At 43.8% G+C, this 11,554-nt stretch overlaps 1 long non-coding RNA gene and 1 pseudogene across 1 annotated transcript in view; one reads left to right on the top strand and one right to left on the bottom strand.

Moving 5' to 3' along the window:
- Positions 1-11,554, bottom strand: part of LOC132427406 (uncharacterized) — a 39,762-nt gene that overhangs the window by 759 nt on the left and 27,449 nt on the right. The window contains exon 10 of the long non-coding RNA XR_009519904.2: positions 975-1,070. This is a non-coding gene — a long non-coding RNA (uncharacterized lncRNA). The remainder of the gene's footprint in view (positions 1-974; positions 1,071-11,554) is intronic.
- On the top strand, positions 1,509-3,691 carry LOC132427398 (interferon alpha-8-like; annotated as a pseudogene).

Here is an 11,554-nt window from a genome sequence, read left to right as displayed (position 1 = left end):
TGCAGCTGAGGGCCAGTGCTCAGAGCTGATGAAGAGGAGGGCCTGGGAGCAGCAGAAGGCTCCACTCTGACAAAAATCTGGGGCTCCTCAATTTAAATGACATCAGATTTTGATTTCCTCTTCTAAAAAACAGACAACTCAAGTAGTTGTCACACAGGCAAATGTAAAGATTAAATGAAGTTTGCAAATTATAGTCTGAGAATCTGAATTTAGTGAACATAGCTGCCTTTAGCATTAATGTGACATATAGTAACTTGCAGAGTCCATGATCAGCCCCGCCAAGAGAGGCTTTGACTGCCGCTCCCTTAACACTGTCAGGGGTCTGCGTGTTGAGGCCCCAAATGCAAACTGCAGGAGAGGGATTGCCTTCTGGACTGCGAAGGAGCAAACCCCAAGTTTCCAGGCCTAGAGCAGTGCCTGGTACATTAAGGAGAGAAATCCTACAGCACTTGAAACATTTGCAGAGAACCAGCATCGAGGAGAAATGGCTGCTCTGTGAATAGTATAAATGAGATCAACGGTCCCTTCCCTCATCCTCAGTCTCAGGATGAGACTATTTTATTATTATTTTAAGACAAAGGTGTTTTTAAATGTTATGGGGACCAGGAAATGGGTTATAAAATGTACATGGGGCAGAGGGTGACGAGAAATGGGACATTCCTATATTTTTACCTATGGAAGATCACAACATTACTTCGAAAGCTATTTCCTGGCTATTTGGGTAAAGAAAGGGAGGGCTTCCCTCAAGCATGGAATGTAAGAAGGCACCAAATCTAAGTGATCAAGATAAATCATATTTTAACGCAATATATAAAAATGGAAACACCACAACATACATGCTGAAGAAAATGTCAAAATTTTAAATAAAGACAGAAATGACCCTGCATTTGGATGACGCTGACAGTCTTACAGAGGAAGGCTTCACGTTGCCAGTGAAATTTGGGTAATTTCTGTTTAGTCTATAAAATTCTTACCAGAGAAAATGAGAAGATCAGACCTGGTAAATGTCCTGAGCTTCTTGTCCAGGACACTAATAACTCTTCTTTCTACACTACAGTCAAGCTGGAGTCCTGAGAAAGGGGTTTCAGAAACTCGAGTTAAATAAAAATTATTTAAGACTTCATAGAGTCACAAGAACTTGTCAAACACTGCAGTTCTCTCAAACAAGTAAAGAAGTAGTCTTGAAAATATTAATGAGTTTGCTTCCATTAAAGCTAGGAAAGTAAAATTATATTAAATTCTTGTTTTAGTATAAAGAAACTATAGTTTAAATAGTTTAATAAAATGCTGTTTTAATACCCATATATTTTAATATCCTACCTTCAAGATTTAAATATTTTCAGAAAATATCTTAAAATATAAAAACTTCTAAAATATTTAATTTTAATCATGCAACGTAAGTTTAATTTAAAAATATAAAAAATAAAATGCTGTGAGTTTTTTTTTTTTTTTCCTGCGGTACCGGGCCTCTCACTGCTGTGGCCTCTCCCGTTGCGGAGCACGGGGTCCGGACGCGCAGGCCCAGCGGCCATGGCCCACGGGCCCAGCTGCTCCGCGGCATGTGGGATCCTCCCGGACCGGGGCACGAACCCGTGTCCCCTGCATTGGCAGGCGGACTCTCAACCCCTGCGCCACCAGGGAAGCCCCCTGTGAGTTTTTTAATGTTCCTACCTTTCAGTTATTCAGTACATCCTCCCCCACATTAACGCTGTATCCTTGAAAGACACCATGAAGTCCCAGAGCATCTACAGGCACGCTCAGCTCCCGCGTCCTCGGCCCCGGTGGTGGCCGCGCTCCGACTCACCCCCAGAGCGTCCCCAACACCGTCCGGGCGTCTCATCGCGGCCGCCGCGTTCCCCTTGCTCTGAGCCGTGGAAGCATAGCGCCAGAAACGAGCCCGAATCTGTAAAATCGGCCCCAACTCGCTTCCCAGCTTCAAACCCCTCAGAAAACGGCTTCTTTCCCAAAAATGGCCTCGCTCAAGTTTCTGCGCGAAAATAAAGCACAAAACTCAGGGGAAAGCCCGAAAACGCAAGGTTCCCGCTTCCAACCAGACAAAATTGTCGCTAGCGCGGCCACGACAAGCCTCCCACTTGAGAATTCAGCATCGCGAAGACAAAAGTTTTTTTCTCACTATTAAATCAGTATAAAGTTGCTCCATGAGGATGCAACTCAACCTTCTCTCGGGCTGCCCAAACCGCGGAAACTGCAAACTCTCATAAGTCAGCCTTTCCCTAGCCGAACCCATCAAAAGACATCCGGCGCCCATTAGCCGACGCCTAGAGAAGCGCACTGTTCCGGGGTCCAGGTAAGGAACCTTCCCGCTAATTATTTAGTGGTGCCCGCGCGCCCCCTCGCGGCCATCTCGTGAACCACTGAAATTCTCAATGGCCCAGATCTATTTGCTAGTGGCAGGAGTGATACTCTGCTCCATCCCTGCTCGCCCTCTTGGCTGGAACTTGCCTTGGATCCAGAGCCTACATAACAGGGAACTCTTCATACTTTTGAGACAGATGAAGAAGATCCCGTTTCAGTCATGCCTAGAGGACAGAACCGACTTCAAATTTCCTTGGAAAAGAGGGAATATCACAGAAATCCTGACGACTCAAGGCACCGGCTACCACCATCTGACGCTCCAGCAGATGGTAACCTCTTCAACAAGGAGGAAAGCCAAGCTGCTTGGAACAACACCCTACTCCATAAACTACCCTCTAGCCTTGATCACACCTTGGAACTACTGCATAAGCAAGTGGAAAATGACAATCTGGACTGTCCATATTTGGGAATTGTTGTCTGGAAATATTTCCAAAGAATCCATCTCTATCTGAAGGAAAACGAATACAGCCCCTGTGTCTGGGAGGTTATCAGAGGAGAAATTAAAGTGTTCCTTTCTCTCATGTAATAATTCTCCAATTACTGTCAACAAATAAAGAAGAAAGGTACACCTGTGACACTTCTACTCAAATGATTGTCTGTTTAGTCCTCTAAGATACGTCCACTCATATTTCTGCACATGCTGAAAAATATCTGAAGTATCACGAGTTTACAAAAATATATTTACAAAGAAGAACACAATCTATTTTCTTATACAAGTAATTTTACAATGTGCTTTCTAAAATCTGTGTAACTTCTTGGAGGGTATTTGGATTTCCAACTATGACGTTTATTTTAAAATGGAAAGGTTGTTAGCATAGTATGCTGTTCAAGACATTTGTCAGTTAATTTCATGCTAGCTGCTGTCACAGAGAAACAGAAAGATGTCAGTAATTGGGTCAGCATAGAAATTTATCTTTCCATCCTTAAGAGAAAAATGCAGGCATTCCTAATCAGATGAATTTTCTAGCTGGCCTCCTCTAAACAGTGATGTAGGGACATGGGTGCCCTCTATTGTGTGGCGTTGCTCTATTCAACGTGTGATTTCCGATTTGTGGTGTGTGAGTCTATTCCACTCAGTGGTAAAGGAAAAAGTATGGGGATTACATGGGATGTTTTCAAGGGCCAAGACAGTATAGGGCAATATCACCTCTGCTCACATTAGTTGGTCTGAATCTATTATCATGGGAATCTAAGTGCAAAGAAGTTATTGGGTGACTAATGGAAGAGGAGACAAGTTCAATGAATAAGACTACTTCTCAGTTTTATACTATTTGTACTAATGACATTCTAGAGAAAAGAAACCAAAACAATGTTCTTGCTTACACTCACATTATAAAAAAAAGTTGACTTGGGGTCTGACTACACAATTTCAACTTAGGTATGATGACATGGATGTCACTCATCAGAGTTCACAGCGTGATTGACTCTTTGAAAGAAGCATTCAAGTTCATTCCCAAAGGCACAGACTAACAAGGAAAATATCCGCAAGTGTAGACACAAGTTGTTTCCTTTTTGCCTGAGAGAGACAAGAAAAGTAGGGCCACGTAGCTCCTTGAAAGTACTTGAGGAATACTGAACTAAATAAAAGTGGAGAGTGGGTCTTCCATTCATGTCCAGGCCCGTGATTCTCATCCTTATCTGCTAAATACTGAAAATGCTAACTTGAAGAAAATAGTGCTGCAAAGTCTTTTAAAAAATACCTCACACAATATTCCATTGTAACTTCCCTTGTAGAACCATAAAGAATTTTAAAGTATGTGTAGATTACTGTCCTTTCACGTCATATCTATCAAATATATCTATCAAATATATGATTGAGCTCCTGAAATGATAGGGACTGGACTAGCTGTCTAGGAAACGGCGGTTGGGTAAGATGGTGTCTCTCCCTTTAGGTATTTTACACACTCCTGGAAGGTATTCTGAGGATACAATAGGTCAGGACATGTCTTACTATTTGGGCATCTTCAACAAAATAGCATAGACTGGGTAGTTTGTAAAGAGCAGAAACTACTCACAGTTCCATAGTCTGGAAATCCAAGATCTGGGTGTCAGCGTGGTCCAGTTCTGCTGAAAGCCTGCTTCCAGGTCACACACTGTCCACTTCTCCTTGGCAGAGACTGGGGGATTTACCTGAGACCTCTTTTAAAAGGGCACTAATTCCAATTGTGAGGCCTCCATCGTCATGACTTAATCACCTCCCAAAGGGCCCACCACCTAACACCATCACTTTGGGGATTAGGACTTTAATGAATCTTGTGGGGTACCAAACCTTAAGAACATAAAGGTCTTTAAAGGCTACACGCCTGTCATTTAGAAGTAAGAATATATTCATGTTGAGTAAATAAAGATGAAAGGGCAGGTTAGCAGAAAAAAAGAGCAGACCAAGGACTCAGAATCCAAACTCATGGTTTGGGACCTGAAGTCATGCTTTAGTTATTACTGGCCAAATTTTGGAAATCAAACTGAAAGGAGCCCACTCTCCCATGGAACGGAATGAAGATACAGGATGCAACAGATCAGTCATCATTCTCTGTGAAGAGTCTCCAAAGGTTCTCAGGAGAAACGTAGTAATTGCCACATCAATAAAGATCCACTAAGGAGTAATATGCGTCTGGTTACTGTGAGCTGTGAGATTCAGGAAGAGTCTGAGTTCAGATAGGTGCCTCTGTATATGACACCAGGCTAGTTCTTTTCTATTATAACCTAGTAGAGGGCAAATTAGAGATGAGGCCATCTTCATGAGTTTAATATAGTGCCAGGCACAGGCTGAAAATTGTGCTGCAACTTGAATCCCCAGAACCATATGCACCTTAAAGGAAACATAATCCTAGTGGTTTTAGCAATAAACTCAGTAGGCATGACTGATACCAGTAAGGGAAGAGTGGAAATATTAGCCATTTCGATTATAATCCCAGCAAATATGGCCCTGATGAAGCAAAACAGCTTGGTCATTTGCAAATGACTTCCAGTAGGAGGAGAAAATCTAAGAAATTGCTTTAGTAAAAACTACTTGTTGAGTGATTACACTGCGCCTGGTGCCCATGATACCGCAGAGAATAAGACAGAGTCCAGTCAGTTACTGCAGAGCTGATTTGCCAAAGATGGTCACATACCTATTGTTTGAAGATGGGAATGTAGAGGGCTGAAGCAACATAACTTCCACTGCAAAATAAAACGTATTAAAGATTGGAGCTGAAAGTTAATTCTTTCCACGACATAATATTTATTCGGTTCTAAATTAATTATGAAGATGGTTTCCTTTGGTTTGAAAAGGATAGACTTGGATTGGCACCTCTAAAAGTCCTTAAGGAAATTTGAAATTTAATGCAAAAATAGAGAGAAAGATTCAAATTGATGATGACTGCTAAATCATGCATTCTCACTGGGGATGCTAACTGCTTCCATGGGTACAAACATTAGTTTTTAGGGGTATGACAAATTTTGCTATTACAATGCTGTGGCAGTCCAAAGCTTAACCCTATACAACAAAACCTTATTCCTTAGTATTCATTTTTGTCTTTTCTTGTGTATCATACATCCAAGAAGCCTTGACACTGAGTTCATGGAAGATAAACAAACTGCATACACGATCAGTGCTCCACAGTATGGTGACTTGATGGCTCATTGGAGGACTTTCTCTCCATCATTTGCTTGATCTCAAAGTAATATGTAAGAGGTGGCCTTTACTTACTTCTGAGCTCCCATTGGCTGTCTTGTGGATGTTGCTTATGTTTGAGTCTCAGTATGATTTGCGCTATGGGAATTAAATACAAATAGAAAATTGTATTTGCATATTAAATACGAAAAAGTTTATATTTTATCATTTAATTCTACTGAAGTTGTTCAACACATCCGTAATTACAGCAAGTGCTTAACAGAAAAAAATGTTTACAATATCTAGATGAATATCTAGCAGCAGTGAAATTAAAAATTATTTTCTGAAAAAATTTTATTGTATGATATGAAACAAAATTAAAAGTTAAGTACCTAAAAATAAATACTAAGAAAATAATTTTTTTTTTTTTTTTTTTTGCGGTACACGGGCCTCTAGCTGTTGTGGCCTCTCCCGTTGCGGAGCACAGGCTCCGGACGCGCAGGCTCAGCGGCCATGGCTTACGGGCCCAGCCACTCCGTGGCATTGGGATATTCTGGGACCGGGGCACAAACCCGTGTCCCCTGCATCGGCAGGTGGACTCTTAACCACTGCTCCAGCAGGGAAGCCCAAGAAAATAATTTTAAAATTTCAATGATTTTGAATGATTTTTAAGTGTATCTATACCTTGGCAGTACTATAAAGTTTATAAATTTTATTTGAATATGTAGTTTGCTACATTCCTGTTTATATAAGTAAATATAGTAATTAAAAGTCACTCTGAAAACTTAGTTGTAAAGTTAAATTAAAATTCAATAGCTTATCAATCAGTGTGATACACCACATCAACAAGTTGAAGTATAAAAAGCATATGATCATCTCGATACAGAAAAATCTTTTGCCAAAATTCAACACCCATTTATGAAGAAAACTCTCCAGAAAGTGGGCATAGATGGAACCTACCTCAACATAATAAAGAGCATATACAACAAACCCACAGCAAATATCATTCTCAATGGTGAAAAACTGAAAGCATTTCCTCTAAGATCAGGAACAAGACAAGGAGGTCCACTCTCACCACTATTATTCAACATAACCTTGGAAGTCCTAGCCACAGCAATCAGAGAAGAATAAGAAATAAAAGGAATCCAAATTAGAAAAGAAGTAAAACTGTCACTGTTTGCAGATGACATGATACTATACAGAGAAAATCCTAAAGATGCTACTAGAAAATTACTAGAGCTCATCAATGAATTTGGTAAAGTTGCAGGATACAAACTTAATACACAGAAATCTCTTGCATTCCTATACACTAACAATGAAAGATTAGAAAGAGAAATCAAGAAAACAATCCCATTTACCATCAGATCAAAAACAATAAAACACCTAGGAATAAACCTACCTAAGGAGGCAGAAGATTTGTACTCAGAAAACTATAAGACACTGATGAAAGAAATCAAAGATGACCCAAACAGGAGTTCCCTGGTGGTGCATTGGTTAAGAATCCGTCTACCAATGCAGGGGACATGGGTTCGAGCCGTGGTCCGGGAAGATCCCACGTGCCGTGGAGCAACTAAGCCCATGTGCCACTACTACTGAGCCCGCATGCCACAACTACTGAAGCCTGTGTGCTAGAGCCCGTGCTCTGCAGTGACAGAAGCCACCGCAATGAGAAGCCCACACACTGCACCGAAGAGTCACCCCCGCTCACCGTAACTAGAGAAAGCCCTTGCACAGAAACAAAGACCCAACACAGCCAAAAATAAATTAAAAAAAAAAAAAAGGCAGCAAGGACTACCCAAGCTCCACTGTGTTCCTAGAACCTCTAGAAAAAACACAAGTTCACATGAGCTCATACATTTTAATCCTGAGCTGATACCCTCTTCCCTGAGTTCCTTAGAATCAGGTAAACCAAGCTCAAACCATGTACAAATCCCGTTACCCCTCCTTCCTACTGAGCCTCATCATGGTTCTTCATGGTGAGTACTCTCTTGCTGCAAGTTAGGACACCTGACTTGGGTTAACTATAGAGCTGATCCTGGGGCGTCTAGCTGGGCTTCATTACAACTCCAGCAAAGAAAGTCATGTGAGAGCATCCAGAGACAACTAGCACAGTCTTCCAACTGTGCTGTTAGTGGTCAGAGAGAAGAGAATTTGGTGTTAATTATTTTGGAGGCTACTGATTTTTTTGGAGGGTGAGGGTGGAACATGCTCCCTTTTACTTTATGCATATAAGTAATGTTTTTAACTGTTCAAAAAATATCTGGAAGATTTGAGAAAAGCTCTGTTTCCTTCAACTAATGTGACAAGAAAAAAGGTCCAGAGATTTAGGTCTGTCCATAATATTCTCATAGCTATAGTGTAGACATGTTGTACATTAAAAACTCAGCATTGTTGTGACCACCTAGAGGGGTGGGATACGGAGGGTGGGAGGGAGACTCAAGAGGGAGGAGATATGGGGATATATGTATATGTGTAGCTGATTCATTTTGTTATACAGCAGAAATTAACACAACATTGTAAAGCAATTATACTCCAATAAAGATGTTAAAAAAAAAGAAACACTGGCATCAAAGCATAAAAAAAAGTAAAAAAAAAAAGAAAAACTCAGCAATGTGAACACATCTTGTACCCAAGTCCCTTGAAATAAGATTATCAAAAGCACTGATTCTGAAGACTTCCTGGAAGATAAAAACACATTTCATAGTCTTCGCTCTAAGAGCAGAACGCACAACTTAAAACCGCACAGCAAGAGAAATAGAGCAAGACGCTGACAGATTTTATCTTCCAAGGACAGCAACAATGCTGACTCCCACCCCAGGTGTGCCTTGAAAACTATGCCATTTCTCACCAACTTGAGGTTGGTCTACTTCATCCCTCTTTAAATATGGAAAGGCTTGTATTGGGCTGCACCCCGAAGGCCTCCAAGACCCGTGGCTGCCCAGCCTGAAGACCTAAGAAAGAGCCCACAGACAGCAGAAACAACAATGTCTTACTGGACAGGGAATCTTAAGAAAAAGGTCCTGCAGCGACACCCCGTGGACAGCAAGCAAGACGTGGCAGCAATCTTACCTATTTGAGGGAAGCTACTATTACACAGGCAATTTTCATCAGATTGGCTCATCAGTTACCAAGGAAACCAGTAGCAGGGGCCCTTCCATCACAACCCCTCAGGTTAATGACCAACAGCAGATACTGATATTTCCCTTTTATGAGCTAGCAGGTGGAGCCGTTTTGGCCTAAGCATTAGAACAATCACTAGGCGGGCCCGGGGCTAGCACGCTGGTGGGCGTGGGGTGTGAGGGAAGTGGGGGCTGGTCTAGCGGGGGATGCACGAAGAGCAAGAGAACAGCCGTCCTGAGTGTCCTGACCACACACCCCACCCCTACGCACCCTACACGACCCTTACAATCTCCGTCCGCCCCTCTTCCGAGACACCCCCGGGGTCAGGTACATAGCAGCGCACCGCAACCAGATACCACAAATGCAATACACACAACAGCTGCTAAGAAGTGTCAAGAGTAAGCTAGGCCCTTGGCACACAGGGCAGGAAGAAGGCAAGAGTCTTCAGTTGCCCCCCGTATGGCGGCATGAGCCAGGTGGATTTCCCATGGCATCTCACTGCACACCCAGCCATCAGACTCATTTTGCAGCCTGGCCACCACGGTGGCCCAGTCCACAAGCTGATTCCCTGCCCTCAGCCTAGCGAGGAAGTCTAGCAATACAATACAGGGAGGTCGTGACCAGTAAGCAAAATACAAGCCTTAACAGCATTCTGAGATAATACCACCCCTACCTGTGGTTTCTGTCCTGGCCTGCAGTACCATACTGCCTGTCCACCCTCAGTCCCCACAGCCGGCGCCAAATAATGGAGCCTTTCAATTAGCAAGGCATCAGCAGGGTTGGAAGGCAGGTGGAAATACCGGCACTTATCTTTACCAGCCCATTCCTTAAGTGCATGGCCAAGAAAGTGGGATTCCTTGGTTGATATCGATGTCTATGGTGAGAAAAGAAGACAAGAAAGAGTACAGTCATTCTGAAAAAAAGACCACACAACGGGCAAAACAGGTCTTGCAAGCTAGAGAACAAAGGCCAAGGGGTCCTGAGTTCTGGGGGTGGGATAAGAGAGGGGGGGAACAGCCTCCCAGGAATAAATGATCTCTGTTACATTAACGAGTATACCTAGTTGCCACAAGGGAACAAGCTCAACTGCAGATTTCAACCTTACCTGTTCCGGGGCTCTCTTGCAGAAGCTCCTCACGCACCCCTTTCCCCTCCCAGAAGCGTTCCCTAACCTGAGCGCCACCATGGAGCCTCCTGCTGCTGAACGAAGATGTGTGACTATCTCTGGAAACTGTCAGGGATCATGAGACAAACCCTCTCCTTTGTTATAAAAGCAACTCGCCCCTTCCTCTCAGGAAGCTACTTTTTTTCCTCCGCCCCACACCCCAACCTTCTCCCTTGTGCACACGCTGTCTTTTTTTTTTTTTTTTTTTTTACGGTACACGGGCCTCTCACTGCTGTAGCCTCTCCCGCTGCGGAGCACAGGCTCCGGGCCCGCAGGCCCAGCGGCCATGGCCCACAAGCCCAGCTGCTCCATGGCATGTGGGATCCTCCCGGACCGGGGCACGAACCCGTGTCCCCTGCATCGGCAGACGGACTCTCAACCACTGTGCCACCAGGGAAGCCCAAGCTGTATCTTTTAATAAAAATCTTTGCTTGCCTAAGAGTCTTGTGGAAGTGGTATCATTTCTGTGGTACTGCTGCCCAAGAATCTGGAAAGGGCCGGTAACAATGGGAGTCCTGTTTCTCTCCCACAGCTGTTCTAGGTCCTGAAGAGTGGTCCTTTGCGTTGCTCTACGCATCATGGAAGCCTTCTGTAACGGCTTCCACCTGTTGTAAGACACTGCAGACTGCATAGAACTGTCGTTCCAAGGCACTGCATCATGGCTCTGTCCCCTTCCACAGCTGGGCCCAGAAGTGCCAGGGTATTAGTACTTTGCCATCGCCAAAGGCCCAAACCACACCCTGCCGGGGAAGTGGCCACACCCAATTCACAAGCCTGTCCTTAATATCCCTGAAGCCTGTGGCTTTTAACTGTTTAGGGGTTTGGGGTTGGGGGTACGCTCCATTACCCAAACAGATAACCCCCAAACCATCTGATAGGAAACCCAGGTCCTCGCGTTTTGCCTTCACCAGCCAGTCCCGGGAAGTCAGATCGCCAACAAGCACAGGGCTGCTACTTTTAAACTGCAAAGAGCCTCTGAGGTTAACAGGATATCATCAGTATAAGGGTCGAGAAAGACATGCCTCATGGTAGACAGCTGCCACAGGTCCCACTTGCCAGTGGATGGCCACCTTGGGATTATCCCCCCACCCTACCCCGTTATCCATCATTATTTCCCGACATCTCAGCACTCACCGGAGTATCCTCGGCCTCTGGGTTCTTGGCTGGCTCGCCAACTGTTGAGCTGCACCCTGCAGGCCTGCAAGCCTTATAGCTGCCCAATCTCCAGACCCAAGAAAGAGCCCAGAGACGGTGGCAGAGACATCAGTGGTTTACTGGACAGGGGTCTTACGTGTCTG

The sequence above is a fragment of the Delphinus delphis genome, chromosome 6 (assembly GCF_949987515.2).
Source record: "Delphinus delphis chromosome 6, mDelDel1.2, whole genome shotgun sequence".
NCBI lineage: Eukaryota > Metazoa > Chordata > Mammalia > Artiodactyla > Delphinidae > Delphinus > Delphinus delphis.
This window is presented reverse-complemented; position numbering and strand designations above follow the sequence as displayed.